Here is a 21981-nt window from a genome sequence, read left to right as displayed (position 1 = left end):
CCCGGACCACATCAACTTCAAGACCATATGTAAGAACCACTGAATGCTTGTTTTCTCTTTTATAATCTAATACTTATTTTTGGGTGCTATGAACTTTTCTTCATTTTTGTAATCACTTTTTGAATAAACATTAAACAAGATTTGTTTTATCCACATAATTCAATATTGCGTTCCTTTCTATCCTCACCGTGCTCTTACCTAAAAAAAAAAAGTAAGAAAGTGTTATTTGTTTCTAACATTTTGGGGAGCCCAGCCAAATCTGATGTTTGTGCTATTTTGGATGGATTCCTTTCGATTGCACACGGGGGAGGAGAGCTCTGCTAAACACCCGTTGTTCAAGGTGCAGGAATTCCACTATTTCACGTCACAAGGATCAGACAGAGCCTACAGAGGAGTGAAGATTTGTGTCTCCAATAGTGTTGAGCATTCCGATACCGCAAGTATTGGGTATCGGCCGATATTTGCGGTATCGGAATTCTGATACCGAGTTCCGATATTTTTGTGATATCAGGAATCGGTATCGGGATTAAGATTCATGTGTAAAATAAAGAATAAAAATAAAAAATATTGATATACTTACCCTCGGACGCGCCCTGGTTGTCACCGCTGCAACCGCCATGCTTCTGTTCCTAAGAATGAGTGCGTTAAGGACCTTTGATGACGTTGCGGCTTGTGATTGGTCGCGTGAGTGGTCACATGACCGCTCACGCGACCAATCACAAGCCGCGACTTCATCGAATGTCATTAACGCGCTCATTCCCAAGAATGAGCGCGTTAATGACATTCGATGACGTTGCAGCTTGTGATTGGTCGTGTGAGCGGTCACATGACCACTCACGCGACCAATCACAAGCCGCAACGTCATCAAAGGTCCTTAACGCACTCATTCTTAGGAAGGGAATCATGGCGGTAGCAGCGGTGACAACCAGGGCACGTCCGAGAGTAAGTATATCAATATTTTTTATTTTTATTCTTTATTTTACACATGAATATGGATCCCAGGGCCTGAAGGAGAGTTTCCTCTCCTTCAGACCCTGGGAACCATAGAGGATACCTTCCGATATTTGTGTCCCATTGACTTGTATTGGTATCGAATATCGGTATCGGCGATATTTTTCGGATATCGTCCGATACCATCCGATACCTATACTTTCAAATATCGGACGGTATCGCTCAACACTAGTGTCCAACCATAAAGAGCTACATGTGTCCCATCCAGGCGGAGGTCTGAGGAGTCAGTAAAGATACGGAGGACCATCCATTGACCATTGGATCAATCCACTAGAGGAAAAGACATTCCATATGTGAGAAAATGGATTTTATTCATGATTATTCTAAGAAAAGTATTAGAGTTTAAGTGTGTTCATAGCCATACAGATTCACAATTATGGTCTAGTTTGTATGGCCAATGCGAAGCAGAGAATCTTAAAATTGATAAGAGGTTTTTCTCAGTAAAACAAGTTACAGAGAAAGCTTCAAAATGGAATGCACATGGTCTGAGTGTACAATAATTTAGTCTTTGAGGAAACTGAAACACAAACACATAAAGCATGTACTATCACACAAGACATTGGTCATACTGACACACAAGGTGACACACAAGAGTCTGACGGGGATTACTTCAATTGTCCAAATTGTTTGATATTGTCAGAACATAATGAACAATTGGAAGATCAAATTGATACTTATAAAAACCAAAAGCAAACAAGGATACCTAAAATGTAACTTTTATTTATAACTACTAAAAAATGCTCTTTCCATGAACTACAAAAATAATAAAGACAACATATAATTATGTACCTGTAGGGCCCTAGGGAGTACCTACACTGAGTACTACCTGGCAGTGGAGGTTGGCACCCTAAGTTACTGCGGTAGGCGCCCCCACTCAACGTCGACTTACCCTAGGGAATCCCTAGAAGACCCTAAATAAGGAACCCTAGGAAAAACCTAGAGAATCCCTATCGGAAACCCTGCCTGGCAGTGGGGGTAGGCACCCTAATGTGAAGCGGTAGGCGCCCCCACTCCACGTCGACTGACCCTAGAAACCCTAAAGAATCCCTACATAGGGATAGAATAAAGTAAATGTCCCAAAACCAAACCCAAACACCCAAGAGAAAAAAAAAAAGGAAAAAATACCTATAGTAAATAGCAAAAGAAAAAAATATATTTACAATGAATCTTTGCTATTGCATAAGTATGCATATGTTTTGTATGATAAAAGATTATACATGTAGCAGTATCTGCCTGCAAAAGATTCCAGAAAGTAGCAAACATACTCCCAATGTAGCACCCATTGTTGCAGATACTCATGACATGATGGCAAGGTTGAATGCAGAGGCAAAATAATTCTCTGTACTAGACGTCAGTAGTGGTTTTTCAGTATACCTCTTGAAAAGAGTTGTCAGTACAAGTTTGCATTTACTTTCTTGGATGAACAATATCTGTTTTGCAGGTTACTTCAAGGAAATAAACACCTAGAGACAAAGGCACCACACACTAATGATATAAAAGATTACTTTATTGATAGAAAAAAAGGACCACAACATGGTCATTAAAAAGCCAAAGCAGGCAGAAAATGAGACATAACAGACACAGAACAATGATGGACAAAACCTGGTAGTCACTGTAGAACAATATATATACGCACTTAGTGTGACAATGTAACTCACATTACATAACAGGCATAGTATGTATAGTGATAAGGCAAAGATGGCATTAATATAATTACTCCTAGGCAGTGATATAGTCACTGCTCACAAAATAAATATATAATGGTATTGGAGTAAAAGAAACTCCACATACTGTATATTATTATAAAAAATTCTTGGCAAGACCAGCATACATTACAAAATAAGGCTAAATAAGCCATGTACTACCAATATGCATGATATCCAAGAACCGCCAAACCCTAAGTATAACCGCTAAAATATATACAAAAACATGTGTATACCCGTGTAATGGAGAGAAACCAGGAATCCACCACACCCGTGTAATGTATGCTGGTCTTGCCAAGAATTTTTTATAATAATATATGTGGAGTTACTTTTACTCCAGTACCATTATATATTTATTTTGTGAGCAGTGACTATAGCACTGCCTAGGAGTAATTATATTAATGCCATCTTTGCCTTATCGCTATACATACTATGCCTGTTATGTAATGTGAGTTACATTGTCACACTAAGTGCCTATATATATTGTTCTGCAGTTACTACCAGGTTTTGTCCATCATTGTTCTGTGTCTGTTATGTTTCATTTTCTGCCTGCTTTTGCTTTTTAATGACCATGTTGTGGTCCTTTTTTTCTATCAATAAAGTAATCTTATATATCATTAGTGTGTGGTGCCTTTGTCTCTAGGTGTTTATTTAATATTTGGCTAACCACGTAAGGATATGTCATAGGTGTTATAGGTTACTTCAAGGAGCACATTTGTCGCCTAGTGTTTTCCATCAGGCGTTGGAAAATATATTATCTAGATTTTCTAGGCCAGATTGTATTTTGCAATATGTTGATGATATTCTGTTGTCTACTGATGATAATCACTTGTTTCTCTTCTGACAGAATTGTCTGAGCTGCTGCATGATGCAGGGTTGAAATTGAACACCAAAAAGGTCAAATTGATGCAAACCGAGGTCAGGTTTTTAGGAGTTTTGTTTAGTCCAGGAAAAAGCTACTGCAGGAAAGAATAGAGGCAATTGCTTTTCTACCAATTCCAACATCACACAAGGCATTGTGACATTTTGTGGGTCTTCTGAACTTTTCAAGGGACTTCATTGAATATTTTGCAGACAAGGCCAGGCCTTTGTATGATCTTTTAAAAGGTGAAAATAATGATTACTTTGGTCCTTGGGGTAATGAACAACAAACTTCATTTGAACAATTGAAAATGAATTTGCAAAATGCACCTGCTTTGTCCACAGTAGATCCTTCAGCTTCATTTGCTTTGCAAGTACACACATCAGAGACATCTGTGTCTGCTGTGCTGCTACAGTTGTCAGAAGAAGAGTGGAGAATTTTGGGCTGTTTTTCTAAGCTTCTCACCTGTTGAAAGAGGTTTTGAGACCTGAGCAAGACACTTGATAGATGAATACTTTGCAGTTAAAGTAACTGAACACATTGTTGGGTTCAACAAAATCACTTTGCAAACTCCTCATTCTACACTAAAACTTCTCTTTGAGAATAATATCACAGGTGTGTCACAGAGATTTACTCATTGGTTATTGTCATTGTGTCCCAAATAAATTGAGGTAGATTATAAGGCCAAATATGTTCTTCCTCAGTTGATGCAATACGAAGGGCAAACTCATGATTGTTTACAGTGTTTTCGGGATCCTAGTCCATCGCTTTTGAGACGGAAGAAAGAGGCAACAGATGAACCAATTTTTGTAGATGGTTCCAGATTTTATTCAGATCGGCACTACTATTCAGGATATGCCATTTTTTATCCCAAAAGAGGACAGGTTGTAAAACACAAATTACTGTGTCATTTTTCAGCTCAAAGGGCAGAGCTAGAAGTGATAAAAATGGTACTACAGCTGAACGAAGCTGATGATCAGTGTCCCATTGTAATCTACAGTGATAGCTCCTATGTTATTAGATCACTGACAGATTATTTGCCAGTTTGGGGAAAAGAGGTTATGTAGATTCTTCTAATAAGACTCTTGTACATAGTGACACACTGAAAACAATTTTTGAAATAGCATCAAAAAACCCTAATGGTTTTGCTATTGTCAAAGTCCCTGCCCATAAAAAATCTGATGAATTATCTGTTGGAAATGCAACCACAGATACTTTAGCCAAAGAGGCAGCCCTGACAGAAGAAGTGTTTCACCCCAGTTGCGTAGGAAGGGAGTGCGGGGGGGCGGGCCGCCCCAGGCGGTACAATGCGGGGTGTGGGTTACTGGGCCGCGGCCGGCGCTGGCTGAAGAAAAAGAGCGCGATCTGCGCTATACAAAGGATTATCGCTGGCGGCGATATCGGCATCAGGAAAATGGCCGACGCGATCTCCATCTGCGCACGCGCGGCATCCCTCGGCCATTTTCCTGAAGCCCCGGGAAGCCGAGCACTACCATCTGCGCACGCGCGGCCTCCGGAAGATGGCCGCCGCCAGCGATAATCCATTGTATAGCGCAGATCGCGCTCTTTTTCTTCAGCTGCGCAGTGGATTCGGCTGTTGGGCATTCGCAAACCACTACGCCGCCAACGGAAAGATGAGCAAGATCTGGGGGAGAAACAGCGATTTCAGCATGCCCATATGACCAGACCAGCATGAGTGACAGCCCAAAACGGCGACTTTACAAAGGTATTTCGGCAGCATAGATGGGGAATAAAGGCACAAAAAATACACTAATGTAAAGCACAGCTCTGCCCCTATTTAACGCTATTTTTATCTCATCTTGAAAAAATGGGGTGACAGGTTCCTTTTAACGCTATTGAAGTGCGGGCCCGCGCCCGCACGTCAATAGTTAACAGCCGCCAGCCAATCTGAGGCTGGCAGCTGACGTCAGTCCCAGCGTGCATGTCGCCGGCATCGCCAGTTAAACAGCGTGCATGTCGCCAGTTAAAGACTTTTGTCTCTGTGCGTGTTGTCTTGACTATTTTTGGTAACCTTTGTGTGTATTGAGCAAGGAAGGGGGGGACAAAAGCTGTAGCTACGCCTCTGTTTCACCCTGAAACTTTTGAGATTTTAGCAGTTCAAAGAACAGACATGCATATCCCTTCTTTTGTGGAAGAACAAGAAAAAGACACATCTCTTGTTGCTTCCGGGGTTGATCCAAAACCTCCCTTTGTTTGTGAAAACGGGGTTTTGTGCCATGACTTAAATGGGGAGTTGCGTCCTGTTGTACCAAAACATCTACAGGTTGAGTTGACAAAATATAATCATGGGTCAACAGAAATTGTTAGGCATTCTCAGAGAGATATTTTACTGGGAAGAGACTGTATAAAGTATTGTTCAATTATGTCTCATTTGTGCCCAAATTTATCCAAGACCAAAAGGACAGAAACCGCCACTACTCCGAACCGCACCTGCAGATGGTCCAAATCGACTACATTGGACCGTTACCATCAGGTAAAAATGGTCTCAGGTATGCATTGGTTGTAGTATATGTTTTTTCTAAATGGGTTGAAATATTACCTGTCAGGAAAGATGATGCTTTGTCTACAGTTAGAGCATTAGTTTATCATGTCTTTTGTTCTTGGGGATCCCAAGACTGATCTCCTCTGATCGAGGAAGCCACTTTACAGGAAAAATCATGCAAGCAGTTTGTACTATTCTAGGGGAACAACAATTCCTTGTACCTTACCATCCACAGTCTGCTGCCATTGTGGAAAGGATGAATAGAACAATAAAATCCAGAATTGCCAAAAGTTATTGGACAAAGGCAATAATTGGGTCGATGCCGTAACTTTGGTACTGTTGAGTGTGAGAGGAACAACTTCTTCCACAACTCAATTTACTCCTTTTGAAGTAATGACAGGAAGAAAAATGCCATTGATTTTTCCACTTGAACCATTTGTGTTCACACCTCAAAAAGATGCTGTTGCAAGGTCCAAATGGTTGCAATTGTTGCCGGAAAACTATTCTTCCACATGTTGCATCAAGAATGCAGAGAATGGAGCCACCATATGAATCCAAATTCAAGAAAGGGGCTCTAGTGATGATTAAAACTTTCAGGAAGAATGGACCTTGGGAAAGTAACTGGGAAGGTCCCTTTGAGATAATCGAAACCATGGGACAAGGTATGATTCTTGTACAACAAGCATCTAATGTGGTTAAAAATACCTGCAGACAACAAAGAGTGTGGGTACATGTCGATCAATGCAAATTGTATGTTGCAAAATAATGATACTGCATTTTTTTTAGGAAGAAATGGATTCTAATAAGAGCTGGAATATGAAACACCATGTCCTTGATGGAAGGGATTCAGCATCAATCCTTCAGGAGAAGAGATTTCCCAGGAAAAGCTACTCTCTGATGGGAATTAAATTTCTGCTACTTTGTACTATTTCAACTGTGATCTACGCAGAAGATATTTTACATCATGGAACGAATACTAGTGAAATGAATGAACCTTTCAAAAGAACTCTACGTTCACAGAAACCAAGAGGATCTAGTCTACAAAACCTAATAGATAAAGAAATACCGGACGATTCAGTAGATATTACTGGAAACATTTGCATGGGTTATGGTGTAAAATGCTTACATCTTCTTACGATGACGTCCTCTTCTTGTGTTCACGCTGTGGCTCCGGCACAGGCGTACTTTGTCTTCCCTGTTGAGGGCAGAGCAAAATACTGTAGTGCGCAGGCGCCGGGAAAGGTCAGAGAGGCCCGGCTCCTGGGTGCTACAGTACTTTGCTCTGCCCTCAACAGGGAAGACAAAGTACGCCTGCGCCGGAGTCGCAGCATGAAGTCAAGAAGATGGCGTCATCGTAAGAAGATGGGAGGCCCTGGACCGCGACGCCCATCAGATCGGACCGCCCACCCAGGTGAGTATAATCTAACCTCTTTTTCTCATCTTTCCAGATACAAAGGAGGCTTATCTACAGCATTGCAGAATGCTGTAGATAAGCCCCTGATGCCGGTGGGCTTAGCTCAACTTCGATTTTGGGAGTGACAGGTTACCTCTAAATGTGTTAACAAAACAATTACAAGAAGCTGAAACTGTATTCAGACATGAGCAAGGGAATTAAAATGATATTGAACATGAATGGACGAGTATGTCAGGCTCATCTTCGTGGAGAAATGTAGGAAAATCACTAACTAGTTGGTCACAGTCTTCAGCGAAAATGGCAGCAGGAAATGTATTATCTGATCTGATTGTTATTAGATTGTAGTTTTGCTGTATATAATATATCAAATAGTTATGTGTAAAATTAAGACAATTTATAAAAAGATAAAGACAGAAATGAAAAGAGATATTTTAAGAGAGATGAAAAAATGGAAAAATATAACTCTGATTTAATTTTTGTATAATTTTCAAAGCTCAGATGTCATTCAACACAGGTGTTGAGAAAAATTTTTCAGAATAAAGAATGAATGTGATATGAATGGTGAGAGAATGAGTTTAGGATTGATTATAATATTTCTCAAATCATAATCAGGGGGACTGCAAAATATCTATTTCAATAATGAAAAGTATAGATTACTTACCATATGCAGTTAAGTCTAACTCTGGTTAGTGGGCGACTGAGTTATTCTGAGGACTTTGGTAGATACATCTGTTCTCTGTCAGAACTATAGGGCTTTTGTCAGAACTGTCAATATGTGTCTATCAGGAGATAGTAAATGGTTCCCAAAGGTCATAGGCTATAGGCTTAAGTATTTCAAAATGAGGTAATGTACAAATAATTAAAAATCATATTCCATAAGTTACTAGTGTTGTTCTAATATGGTAGAGGGTATGAATATAGCGGCAAATCGCCATATGTGGTTAAGAGACAGGAAAAAGAGCAACCAATGTAAGTCTATGGGTCAAAATAGTACATAAGCCGACCTAACTCCTGTTCAGACAGATCTCTCATACCTTGAGAATCTCCAACCCAGACCACAACAACCTCAAGACCATATGTAAGAACCAATGAATGCTTGTTTTCTCTTCTATAATCTCATACATATTTTTGTGTGCTATGAACTTTTCTTCATTTTTCTAATGGATCCAATCATTGTTTTATAAAAAAAATCTACTTATTAAACGAACAAAGCTCAGCTCCATACACCTCATACACACACGGCTCCGCTCCATACACCTTGTACACACACGGCTCCGCTCCATACACCTCATACACACAGCTCTGCTCAGTACATGTCGTAGACACACAGCTTCGCTCTGTACAAACATGGCTTCTGTCCATACACAAACAACTCTGCTCTGTACATACAGTACACGCACGGCTCCGCACCGTACACCCTGTACACACACAGCTCCACTCAACACACCCTGTACACAGGTGGCTTTACTCCATATATGACACATGGCTCCGCTCCGTACACCCTGCACACACACAGCTCCACTCAACACACCCTGTACACAGGTGGCTTTACTCCATATATGACACATGGCTCCGCTCCGTACACCTCGTACACACACGGCTCAGCACCGTACATCCTGTACACACACCGCTCCACTCGACACACCCTGTACACAGGCGGCTTTACTCCATATATCACACATGGCTCCGCTCCGTACACCTCGTACACACACGGCTCCGCTCCGTACACCCTGTACACATGCAGCTCCACTCAACCCACCCTGTACAAAGGCGGCTTTACTCCATATATCACACATGGCTCCACTCCGTACACCCCGTACACACATGGCTCCGCTTCATACACCTCGTACACACACGGCTCCACTCCATACACCTCGTACACACACGGCTCCACTCCATACACCTCGTACACACACGGCTCCGCTCCGTACACCTCGTACACACACGCCTCCGCTCCGTACACCTCGTACACACATGGCTCCGCTTCATACACCTCGTACACACACGGCTCCACTCCATACACCTCGTACACACACGGCTCCACTCCATACACCTCGTACACACACGGCTCCGCTCCGTACACCTCGTACACACACGCCTCCGCTCCGTACACCTCGTACACACATGGCTCCGCTTCATACACCTCGTACACACACGGCTCCACTCCATACACCTCGTACACACACGCCTCCGCTCCGTACACCCCGTACACACATGGCTCCGCTTCATACACCTCGTACACACACGGCTCCACTCCATACACCTCGTACAGACACGGCTCCACTCCATACACCTCGTACACACACGGCTCCACTCCATACACCTCGTACACACACGGCTCTGCTCCGTACACCTCGTACACACACGGCTCCGCTCCGTACACCTCGTACACACACGGCTCCACTCCATACACCTCGTACACACACAGCTCCGCTCCGTACACCTCATACACACGCGGCTCCGCTCCGTACACCTCGTACACACACACGGCTCTGCTACATCCACACTGTAAACCCCTCCTGACCCCGCACATAAACTTCCCCTCATTCAGCACCATGACAACCAGCACAGCAGAGTCCTGCATTGCTCAACAGGAAAAAAAAGGCATTTAAAGTAGGTGACAAAGAGGAAATTAAAATGATACAGCATGAATTGAAGCATAAAATAAAGGAGGCCCAGGAAGCCTTCAGAATTAAACTTGAAAATAAACTGTCCCACAATAATACCAGAGAGGTTTGGGCAGGAATGAAATTACTGACTGGGCTTAAGCTGAGGCCTGAAAATGATCCAGGAACAATGGACAAGGCTAATGAGATGAATGAGTATTTCAACAGGTTCAGCAGTACATGTGTACATGTGCCAACTGATAGTGGAGGGGACCTGGGTGCAAATTCTGCAACATCGATATTGGAGGATGAGCAGACTAATTTTAGAGTATCCGAAAATGATGTGAGGAGGCAGTTTAAGTCACTTAACATTGGTAAAGCTGCAGGACCTGATGGACTCAGCTCACGTGTCCTTAAAGTTTGTGCAGACCAGCTGTGTACTGTCTTTACGCGCCTATTTAATGGAAGTATACAAACACAGAGGGTACCTGTGCTATGGAAAACTTCCTGTCTGGTGCCGGTACCCAAGACTTCTTCTCCTGCAACCCTAAATGACTATCGTCCTGTAGCCTTAACATCTCACGCTATGAAGGCCTTGGAAAGATTAGTGCTTGCTCACTTAAGACCAAGGGTCAATGCTTTTATCGATCCCCTTCAGTTTGCCTACCGACATAGATTGGGGGTGGATGATGCTATCCTTTCTCTGCTACATAGGGTACATTCATTTCTGGAGATTGACGGAACCACGGTGCGAGCGATGTTCTTCGATTTCTCGAGTGCATTTAACTCCCTGCAGCCACTTTTACTACACAAAAAGATGACTGATATGAAGGTTGAGGAGGGGATGAGAAATTGGATAACTGACTACCTATCAGATCAGCCACAGTTTGTACAGATGGGAGCAGTTGTGTCAAGCAGATTATTGAGCAGTGTAGGTGCCCCCCAGGGAACGGTGCTTGCACCCTTTCTATTCACACTGTATACTTCAGACTTTCAGTATAAATCTGAACTTTGCCACCTTCAAAAATTTTCGGATGACTCCGTGGTTGTGGGATGCATTAGGGGGGATCAGGGGGATGAGGAATACAGAAGTGTGGTGTCGAATTTCGTGGATTGGTGCAATGGTAACTATCTGCAACTAAATGTTAAGAAAACTAAGGAGTTGGTGGCCAACTATAGCAGGATTAAGTTGGAATGCTTACTGATCACTATTGCTGGTCAGGAGGTAGAGCAGGTGGAGAGTTACAAATATTTGGGGGTCCATTTGGATAGCAAACTGGACTGGAGATGCCACTCAGAGTTTGTCTACAAGAAGGGGATGAGCAGATTGTATTTCCTAAGGAAACTGAGGTCTTTTAATGTGTGCAGCAAAATGTTAGAAATGTTCTACCAATCTGTGGTGGCAAGTGCCATCTTTTTTGCAATCACGTGCTGGGGTAGTAGTGTGCGGGTCTCTGATGCTAATAAGCTGAATAAGATTATCAAGAAGGCAAGTTCTGCTGTGGGCTGTAATCTGGACTCTTTTGGGGAGGTAGTGGAGAGAAGAACTCTGAAAAAGTGTATGGCAATTATGAATAATAATGCACATCCATTATATGAGCTATTCATGAGACAGAAGAGCACCTTCAGTAACCGGCTAATACTTCTGAGGTGTAAGAAGGAAAAATATAGGAAATCGTTTGTGCCAACTGCTATGGGAATGTACAATAATAACATTAGGGTTAAACCACCAAGGTGAATGTCTACTTATTTCTCTACATTTCAGTTCACTCGTTGTGTATGTCCTATTCTAATGTATAATGTTCTTCTGTCAACAAACTGTCATGTCAACTATGTAATTCCTTTATGATTTTTATGATTTAAGTTGTGCTGCTGTGATACCATAATTTCCCACGGGATCAATAAAGTGTATCGTATCGTATCGTATCGTATCGTACACTAAGCCCCTGATCATGTGACCCATGACTCCTCCCCTCCTGTGACCTCATCACAGGTCCTGTGCGCACAGAGCAGCCGTAGAAATCTCTGGCCATTGTGGTGTCACCCAACTTCTGCTCTTTCTCCTTCTTTTCTTGCAGGGGCCGCAGTGGATTTCATCCTGGATCCATAGATCCGAATAGAGGAGCGATGTTCCTTCAGTCTGATGGTAATTGATGGTGATATTTGTCCAATGGCCACTTTACTGAGTAAATCCCACCAGGACTGTAGCAGGTAAAGACCCCAATATCCACAGGTGTCCCTTCTAATGGGGGGAAAGTACCAAAGAAAAACCATCATATCCCGAGAAAAAAAAACCCAGTACATGGAGACATTGGCCTCATATATCTCCTGTCTTGTTCTTACCAACAATCTATATATATAATTGTCTAAGGGTTTTTCCGTCTGTCTGTCTTTCTCTCTGTCCTGGAAATCCCGCCTCTCTGATTGGTTGAGGCCGCCAGGCCTCGACCAATCAGCGACGGGCACAGCGACGATGATGTCATAAAGGACGTAGATATCTCGCGTCTCTGATTTGTCGAGGCCGCCAGGCCTCGACCAATCAGCAAGGGGCACAGCGACGATGATGTCATAAAGGACGTAGAAATCCCACGTTTCTGATTCAGCGACGGGCACAGTATCGACGTAGATGTCATAATGGTTGCCATGGCGACGATGATGTCATAAAGGTTGCCTTGACCAATCAGCGATGGGCACAGTCTGCCGCGAATTCTGGAATCATCATTGTCCATATACTACGGGGACATGCATATTCTAGAATACCCGATGCGTTAGAATCGGGTCACAATCTAGTCTACTATATAAATGTCTAAGGCTACTTTCACACTAGCGTTAACTGCAATACGTTAAAATGCGTCGTTTTGCCGAAAAAACGCATGCAGCAAAATATTTTGCTGCATGCGTTTTTTTCCCCATAGACTTGTATTGGCGACGCATTGCGACGGATTTGCATTCGTCGGTATACGTCTTTCGACGGATGCGTCGAAAAGAGGCGACACGTCGTCTGGAAAAACGTAGATTGTAACGTTTTTTGGCTCCGACAATAAAACGTGTCTCGGCGCATCCGTCGGCATGCGTCTTTTGCTACAATGAAAGTCTATGAGCGACGGATGCGTCGAGACACGTCGTACGACGCAATGCAGCGCTGCAATACGTTTTTTTCTACTGAGCATGCTCAGAAACAGGATTTTTTATCTAATTGGCCAGACATCCCCAAATCTATATAAACCTGGTCTGGGCCTTCAACCCCCACATATGCCAGCAAGACCCAGAGAAAGAAGAAGCCTCCAGCCGGACACCAAGACCCCAGCCGGACACCAAGACCCCAGCCTGGCAGCAAGACCCCAGCTGGACACCAAGACCCCAGCCTGGCAGCAAGACCCCAGCCGGACACCAAGACCCCAGCCGGACACCTAGACCCCAGCCTGGCAGCAAGGACCAGACACACTCCAACAGTGTGAGTATATTGCCATTTTTGTGTGTGTGTGCGCATTTGTGTATGCCGTACTGACTACAGCAAGAGCTTTTAAAACCTGAATCCAACCTGTGGCCTGCCGTCGTCCTGCAACAGCCAGTGCCCTGCTACAGTCCAGATCCACCCCGAGGCCTGCCACTGTGAAGATATCAAGCTCCAGCCGGAGGACTGATGGCCGTGTGTGTGTGTGTGTGTGTGTGTGTGTGTGTGTGTATTTTTGTACTGCTGTGTGCTTTTGTATGTATGTGTTCACGTGCCTGCACCTTATTATGCCTTCGTCAATATTACGCCTGTTCATGTGTTATGCTTGCGTTATGACTCTGCTTGCAGGTATGTTTGTGTGCGTCTTGTTGGTTGCATGTGCATTTGTCAATGCCATATTGGTTAATGTTGATTTTTGATGTATTTACTAAAGGTACCGTCACACTGAGCAACGCTGCAGCGATACCGACAACGATCCGGATCGCTGCAGCGTCGCTTTTTGGTCGCTGGAGAGCTGTCACACAGACAGCTCTCCAGCGACCAACGATGCCGGTAACCAGGGTAAACATCGGGTTACTAAGTGCATCGCTTAGTAACCCCATGTTTACCCTGGTTACCAGCGTAAAAGTAAAAAAAAACCAAACACTTCATACTTACCTTCCACTGTCTGTCCCTCGGCGCTCTGCTTCTCTGCCCTGTGTAAGCGCCAGCTGGAAAGCAGAGCGGTGACGTCAGGGCAGAGAAGCAGAGCGCCGAGGGACAGACAGCGGAAGGTAAGTATGAAGTGTTTTTTTTTTTTTAACTTTTATGCTGGTAACCAGGGTAAACATCGGGTTACTAAGTGCGGCCCTGCGCTTAGTAACCCGATGTTTACCGTAGTTACCAGTGAACACATCGCTGAATCGGCGTCACACACGGCGATTCCGCGATGTCTGCAGGAAGTCTAGTGACGAAATAAAGTTCTGGACTTTCTGCAGTGACCAACGACATCACAGCAGGATTCTGATCGCTGCTGTGTGTCAAACTGAACGATATCGCTAGCCAGGACGCTGCAACGTCACGGATCGCTAGCGATATCGCTCAGTGTGACGGTACCTTTAGTATAGTGGTTTGTGCAGCATGTGTGAATTTTTTTTTTTTTTTTTAATCTGATGTATTATTGCAAAGCCTAGTGGTCTGCAGCTTGGTTAGAATGTGTGAGTGCTTTTTGTTTAAAAAAAAGTGTTGATTTTTTTAATTTACGGTTGAAACCATTCCCAGTTGATGTACTTGTATTTAAAATAAATCTGCTCCATTGTGATTTAAAAAAAAAAAAAAAATAATAATAATTAATAAAAGGTTTATTAAAAAATTGTCCGTAGTATAATTTCATAAAGGTAAATTTAAAACAGGTGTATGTACCAATGGTTACACATGCAATACAGAGTTGGTTGAGGGCTCATTTTTTAGTAAAAGTTATCCTTTGAAAGGTTTTTTGGGGGAGGTAATTTATTTTTTTTTTTTTTAAATAACTTAAATATTTTTAAAGGTGTCTAACATTTTAAAATTATTTTTTTTTTTTGGGACATGGAAAAGAATGGTATAACGTGCACCTATTTTTGGGTTTTGGTGTTCACCTATTTCTCACATTTTAACAGGGTGTTTATTGTTAAACATTACCTAGTTCTGCGGTGGTCTAACTATAAATCCTTTATCTTTATTATATTGCAGATAGAGTAGGGACCATACCAACCGGCAGTAGCCACCAGGACCACAGCCACTGGCCATAGCCACCAGGACCGCATCCTTAAATTCTTAAAAGTAAGTTTTGAGGACCCCAAATCTGCTACTTCAATGTGTAGAGCAGATTGCAAGTGTCTTTTAACTTACAGACCCACCAGGACCACAGCCACCAGGTCCACAGCCACCAGGACCATAGCCACCAGGACCACAGCCACCAGGACCACAGCCACACAATGTCCTCTTCTGACAGCCCTCCTCCACAGCAACAGCGGGTATCGGTAAGTAAAACTTTTTTTTTTTTTTTTATTAATTTGCATCATTTTTATACAATACATGCATTTATTATGTTTAAACAGGAATCAAAATCCGATGAGGAGCTGTCAGAAGGGACCGAGACGGGTGGAGACATGCAAGTGGAGGAGGAACCAAGTGTAAGTAGACAGAACAGAAGCATCTCTACTGGTCACAGAAGGTGAAAAAAGTGTCAGAGAACCTCCAAAAGCAGATGAGTGGAAGCATGTGACCAAAAGAAGCAAGAAGACCATGGAGAAATCACCAACCACACAACTAAAGAACCGATATCAAATCTTTGTAGAGGATGAAGATGGCACACCTAAGGATGAAGCAATACCAGCAAGCAAAAAAGAAAAGGGCACACAGCAACAAGTGACAGCTAAAAGTACAGCCAAGAAGCAACGAAGAGTGGTGGTGGTGGGAGACTCACTACTGAGAGGCACAGAAGCAGCCATCTGTAGACCGGACATAACTGCAAGAGAAGTATGCTGCCTTCCAGGTGCGATGATCAAGGATGTGACCGATAGGATACCAAAGCTCTTTAGCTCCAAGGACGTCCACCCATTTCTTCTGATATATGTTGGCACCAATGACACGGCAAGGAAGGACCTACCGACAATCTGCAAAGACTTTGAAGAGTTGGGGAAGAAAGTAAAGGAACTGGATGCACAGGTAGTTTTTTCTTCTATCCTTCCAGTAGACGGGCATGGCACCAGGAGATGGAACAGGATCCTTGATGCAAACAACTGGCTAAGACGATGGTGCAGACAACAAGGATTCGGATTCCTGGACCACGGTGTGAATTACTTGTACGATGGACTCCTCGCCAGAGACGGACTACACCTCAACAAACCTGGGAAACACACATTCGCCAGAAGACTCGCTACACTCATCAGGAGGGCGTTAAACTAGAAGAAGAGGGGACGGGAAGAAAAACATTAGACTTGAACAAAGAAGATCCAGGAAAACATACTCAGAAGGGAGGTAAGAACATTTCTAAAACAATCCACAGTGAGGAGATTGGAACAAAACAAAATCCTCTAAACTGCATGCTCGCAAACGCCAGAAGCCTGACAAACAAAATGGAAGAACTAGAAGCAGAAATATCTACAGGTAACTTTGACATAGTGGGAATAACCGAGACATGGTTAGATGAAAGCTATGACTGGGCAGTTAACTTACAGGGTTACAGTCTGTTTAGAAAGGATCGTAAAAATCGGAGAGGAGGAGGGGTTTGTCTCTATGTAAAGTCTTGTCTAAAGTCCACTTTAAGGGAGGATATTAGCGAAGGAAATGAGGATGTCGAGTCCATATGGGTCGAAATTCATGGAGGGAAAAATGGTAACAAAATTCTCATTGGGGTCTGTTACAAACCCCCAAATATAACAGAAACCATGGAAAGTCTACTTCTAAAGCAGATAGATGAAGCTGCAACCCATAATGAGGTCCTGGTTATGGGGGACTTTAACTACCCGGATATTAACTGGGAAACAGAAACCTGTGAAACCCATAAAGGCAACAGGTTTCTGCTAATAACCAAGAAAAATTATCTTTCACAATTGGTGCAGAATCCAACCAGAGGAGCAGCACTTTTAGACCTAATACTATCTAATAGACCTGACAGAATAACAAATCTGCAGGTGGTCGGGCATCTAGGAAATAGCGACCACAATATTGTACAATTTCTCCTGTCTTTCGCTAGGGGGACTTGTCAGGGAGTCACAAAAACACTGAACTTTAGGAAGGCAAAGTTTGACCAGCTTAGAGATGCCCTTAATCTGGTAGACTGGGACAATATCCTCAGAAATAAGAATACAGATAATAAATGGGAAATGTTTAACAACATCCTAAATAGGCAGTGTAAGCGGTTTATACCTTGTGGGAATAAAAGGACTAGAAATAGAAAAAACCCAATGTGGCTAAACAAAGAAGTAAGACAGGCAATTAACAGTAAAAAGAAAGCATTTGCACTACTAAAGCAGGATGGCACCATTGAAGCTCTAAAAAACTATAGGGAGAAAAATACTTTATCTAAAAAACTAATTAAAGCTGCCAAAAAGGAAACAGAGAAGCACATTGCTAAGGAGAGTAAAACTAATCCCAAACTGTTCTTCAACTATATCAATAGTAAAAGAATAAAAACTGAAAATGTAGGCCCCTTAAAAAATAGTGAGGAAAGAATGGTTGTAGAAGACGAGGAAAAAGCTAACATATTAAACACCTTCTTCTCCACGGTATTCACGGTGGAAAATGAAATGCTAGGTGAAATCCCAAGAAACAATGAAAACCCTATATTAAGGGTCACCAATCTAACCCAAGAAGAGGTGCGAAACCGGCTAAATAAGATTAAAATAGATAAATCTCCGGGTCCGGATGGCATACACCCACGAGTACTAAGAGAACTAAGTAATGTAATAGATAAACCATTATTTCTTATTTTTAGGGACTCTATTGCGACAGGGTCTGTTCCGCAGGACTGGCGCATAGCAAATGTGGTGCCAATATTCAAAAAGGGCTCTAAAAGTGAACCTGGAAATTATAGGCCAGTAAGTCTAACCTCTATTGTTGGTAAAATATTTGAAGGGTTTCTGAGGGATGTTATTCTGGATTATCTCAATGAGAATAACTGTTTAACTCCATATCAGCATGGGTTTATGAGAAATCGCTCCTGTCAAACCAATCTAATCAGTTTTTATGAAGAGGTAAGCTATAGGCTGGACCATGGTGAGTCATTGGACGTGGTATATCTCGATTTTTCCAAAGCGTTTGATACCGTGCCGCACAAGAGGTTGGTACACAAAATGAGAATGCTTGGTCTGGGGAAAATGTGTGTAAATGGGTTAGTAACTGGCTTAGTGATAGAAAGCAGAGGGTGGTTATAAATGGTATAGTCTCTAACTGGGTCGCTGTGACCAGTGGGGTACCGCAGGGGTCAGTATTGGGACCTGTTCTCTTCAACATATTCATTAATGATCTGGTAGAAGGTTTACACAGTAAAATATCGATATTTGCAGATGATACAAAACTATGTAAAGCAGTTAATACAAGAGAAGATAGTATTCTGCTACAGATGGATCTGGATAAGTTGGAAACTTGGGCTGAAAGGTGGCAGATGAGGTTTAACAATGATAAATGTAAGGTTATACACATGGGAAGAAGGAATCAATATCACCATTACACACTGAATGGGAAACCACTGGGTAAATCTGACAGGGAGAAGGACTTGGGGATCCTAGTTAATGATAAACTTACCTGGAGCAGCCAGTGCCAGGCAGCAGCTGCCAAGGCAAACAGGATCATGGGGTGCATTAAAAGAGGTCTGGATACACATGATGAGAGCATTATACTGCCTCTGTACAAATCCCTAGTTAGACCGCACATGGAGTACTGTGTCCAGATTTGGTCACCGGTGCTCAGGAAGGATATAATGGAACTAGAGAGAGTACAAAGGAGGGCAACAAAATTAATAAAGGGGATGGGAGAACTACAATACCCAGATAGATTAGCGAAATTAGGATTATTTAGTCTAGAAAAAAGACGACTGAGGGGCGATCTAATAACCATGTATAAGTATATAAGGGGACAATACAAATATCTCGCTGAGGATCTGTTTATACCAAGGAAGGTGACGGGCACAAGGGGGCATTCTTTGCGTCTGGAGGAGAGAAGGTTTTTCCACCAACATAGAAGAGGATTCTTTACTGTTAGGGCAGTGAGAATCTGGAATTGCTTGCCTGAGGAGGTGGTGATGGCGAACTCAGTCGAGGGGTTCAAGAGAGGCCTGGATGTCTTCCTGGAGCAGAACAATATTGTATCATACAATTAGGTTCTGTAGAAGGACGTAGATCTGGGGATTTATTATGATGGAATATAGGCTGAACTGGATGGACAAATGTCTTTTTTCGGCCTTACTAACTATGTTACTATGTTACTATGTTACTATGTAAGTAGTGGTGAAACACTTGCTTCACACATCACACTGCACCATACACAAAACATAATTTCATATATAACGTAACACAGAAAACATATACATACATTAAAGCTAATTTTTTTTATCCTTTATTTCAGTCTCCTGCTGCTGCTGAACTTCCAGCACAGCATGAAGGTTCTCCCAGGCGCTCCCAGAGTCGGCGGAATCGACGCCGCGGTCGGCCATCAGTGAGTTGGTTTTTTGGGGGGCTTCGATTGGTAATTATTTTGTTTCAGTCTACTAATTTTTATTTTTTTATTTTTTTTTTCTCACAAGCTTCACAGTGTGCTCCCGCAGAAGATTCGGACATTGATATAGAAGCCCTAATCGAGGAGGTTCGCGAGCGGGAGCCGCTGTGGAACATGGCTGACCGCAGGCATGCTGATACCAGTGTCACCCGTCGGCTCTGGTTGGAAGTATGCCATAATATCTTTACAAGGTGGGAGGACCTTCTTCCACAGCAGCAGAGCAAACTATGTAAGTATTCAGTTTTCAGTGATGTTTAGAGCTGAATGTAATGTCTTGTATTTACCTTTTTTTTTTTTTTCCTTCATTCCTGTCTTCACAGGTTGCAAGGTTAGGAAGCGATGGCGGTCACTGAGGGATCGTTTTAAGAGAGAATTTAACCAGGAGATGCAGGCCCCGAATTGCTCAGCAGGAAGGAAGAAGAGGAGGTATAGATATGCCCCTAACCTCACCTTCCTAAGGGAAACCATGCTGAGTAGAGTGTAAGTATTCAACATCCCAGTAAGAACCTGTCTAATCACAAAACTTTTGTTTCAGTCCGGGCTTTTTCATATCAATATATTAAATTTTTTTTTTCTTTCACAGCACCTTCTCCAGCCACCGTGCGCCTGCATCTACCTCTGCGCCCTCTGAAGCGATCCTTCCTGAGTCCGCCACCGGGGACCACGTCGGTAGGCCCCACACCTCTCACCCCTCTGTCCCCTCCACTTCATCCACCTCAACCACTGGAGCGCAGCCTTCCTTACTCGCATCTGATGGTCAACAGATAGCGTTCCCTTTACCCCACCCCTCTGACCCTGCCACCTCTACACCACCGTTAGGTTCGTGGCGGCAGCGTCAGAGGGGTCAGGAAAGGAGCTATGCTCCTGAGTTCTTGCATCTAAATGCAGGCTTCCAAAATTCTTTTAAAATTTTGGGAGAACAAGTGACTGCTGGTTTCAGCATGGTGCAATCACGCATGAGTGAAAACCACCATGAAATCAGCAGTCACTTGGATAGGCTGCATTTAGATGTAAGTCAAGCTCCAGCAAATCTTTTTTTTTCAATCCATGCTCAGGAGCATGGAAAAGCTTTCTTTTGATCAGCAGATGCGGGTAATGAATAGCTGCCATAACGCTCTTCTCAAGGACATCAACGAACCACAATCTACCCCCACACCTCCTCACACATCCCAGTCCCAATTTCAACACCATGCCCCCCAATAGCACCGCCAGTCCCAATATCAACATCAGTCCCAATATCAACATCAGTCCCAATACCCAACCCGGCCCACAACCCAAATGTATTCCCCAGTGTTTTCTTCTTCCTTGCCCAGCTTTCCTTCCCCAGGAAGTTTTCCACCTACCCCAACACAACCCCCCTCTGGTCAGCCTCCTGCTTTTCACCCCCCTTCCACTGCAGACCAAACAAGTAGGGTTTCCCCAATCCCACCTACCGACGTGGTCCAACATTCCAGCCCCTCCTCCCATAGTTACTCCACCCGACACTACCAAGACCTGTAAACTTTTGTATTTGCAAATTAACATGTTATAACAAAATTATATTTTGAAAAGAAAAAAAAGTTTTTTGAAAATTACAAAAAAAAGAAGGTTTTAAATAAAAATCTTTCTGGTTTAAAATCTACTGTGTGTGTGTTGATTCATTAAGGTAAATATTAACCCCTTCATGACCCAGCCTATTTTGACCTTAAAGACCTTGCCGTTTTTTGCAATTCTGACCAGTGTCCCTTTATGAGGTAATAACTCAGGAACGCTTCAACGGATCCTAGCAGTTCTGAGATTGTTTTTTCGTGACATATTGGGCTTCATGTTAGTGGTAAATTTAGGTCAATAAATTCTGCGTTTATTTGTGATAAAAACGGAAATTTGGCGAAAATTTTGAAAATTTCGCAATTTTCACATTTTGAATTTTTATTCTGTTAAACCAGAGAGATATGTGACACAAAATAGTTAATAAATAACATTTCCCACATGTTTACTTTACATCAGCACAATTTTGGAAACAACATTTTTTTTTGTTAGGAAGTTATAAGGGTTAAAATTTGACCAGCGATTTCTCATTTTTACAACGAAATTTACAAAACCATTTTTTTTAGAGACCACCTCACATTTGAAGTCAGTTTGAGGGGTCTATATGGCTGAAAATACCCAAAAGTGACACCATTCTAAAAACTGCACCCCTCAAGGTGCACAA

The 21981-nt window shown here is 42.7% G+C and overlaps 3 long non-coding RNA genes across 3 annotated transcripts in view; all 3 read left to right on the top strand.

Moving 5' to 3' along the window:
- Positions 1-12113: 12113 nt before the first annotated feature.
- The window catches only part of LOC138663360 (uncharacterized), a 72850-nt gene continuing 62982 nt past the window's right edge, over positions 12114-21981 (top strand). The window contains exon 1 of the long non-coding RNA XR_011318173.1: positions 12114-12310. This is a non-coding gene — a long non-coding RNA (uncharacterized lncRNA). The remainder of the gene's footprint in view (positions 12311-21981) is intronic.
- Positions 12951-16014, top strand: LOC138663359 (uncharacterized). Its single transcript, XR_011318172.1, has 4 exons — positions 12951-13553; positions 15264-15353; positions 15425-15553; positions 15632-16014. It is a non-coding gene; the product is annotated as an uncharacterized lncRNA (long non-coding RNA).
- Positions 16018-21411, top strand: LOC138663358 (uncharacterized). The gene is made up of 5 exons (XR_011318171.1): positions 16018-16553; positions 19641-19730; positions 19819-20019; positions 20111-20270; positions 20374-21411. It is a non-coding gene; the product is annotated as an uncharacterized lncRNA (long non-coding RNA).

Source organism: Ranitomeya imitator, chromosome 2 (genome assembly GCF_032444005.1).
Source record: "Ranitomeya imitator isolate aRanImi1 chromosome 2, aRanImi1.pri, whole genome shotgun sequence".
NCBI classification, from domain to species: domain Eukaryota; kingdom Metazoa; phylum Chordata; class Amphibia; order Anura; family Dendrobatidae; genus Ranitomeya; species Ranitomeya imitator.
This window is presented reverse-complemented; position numbering and strand designations above follow the sequence as displayed.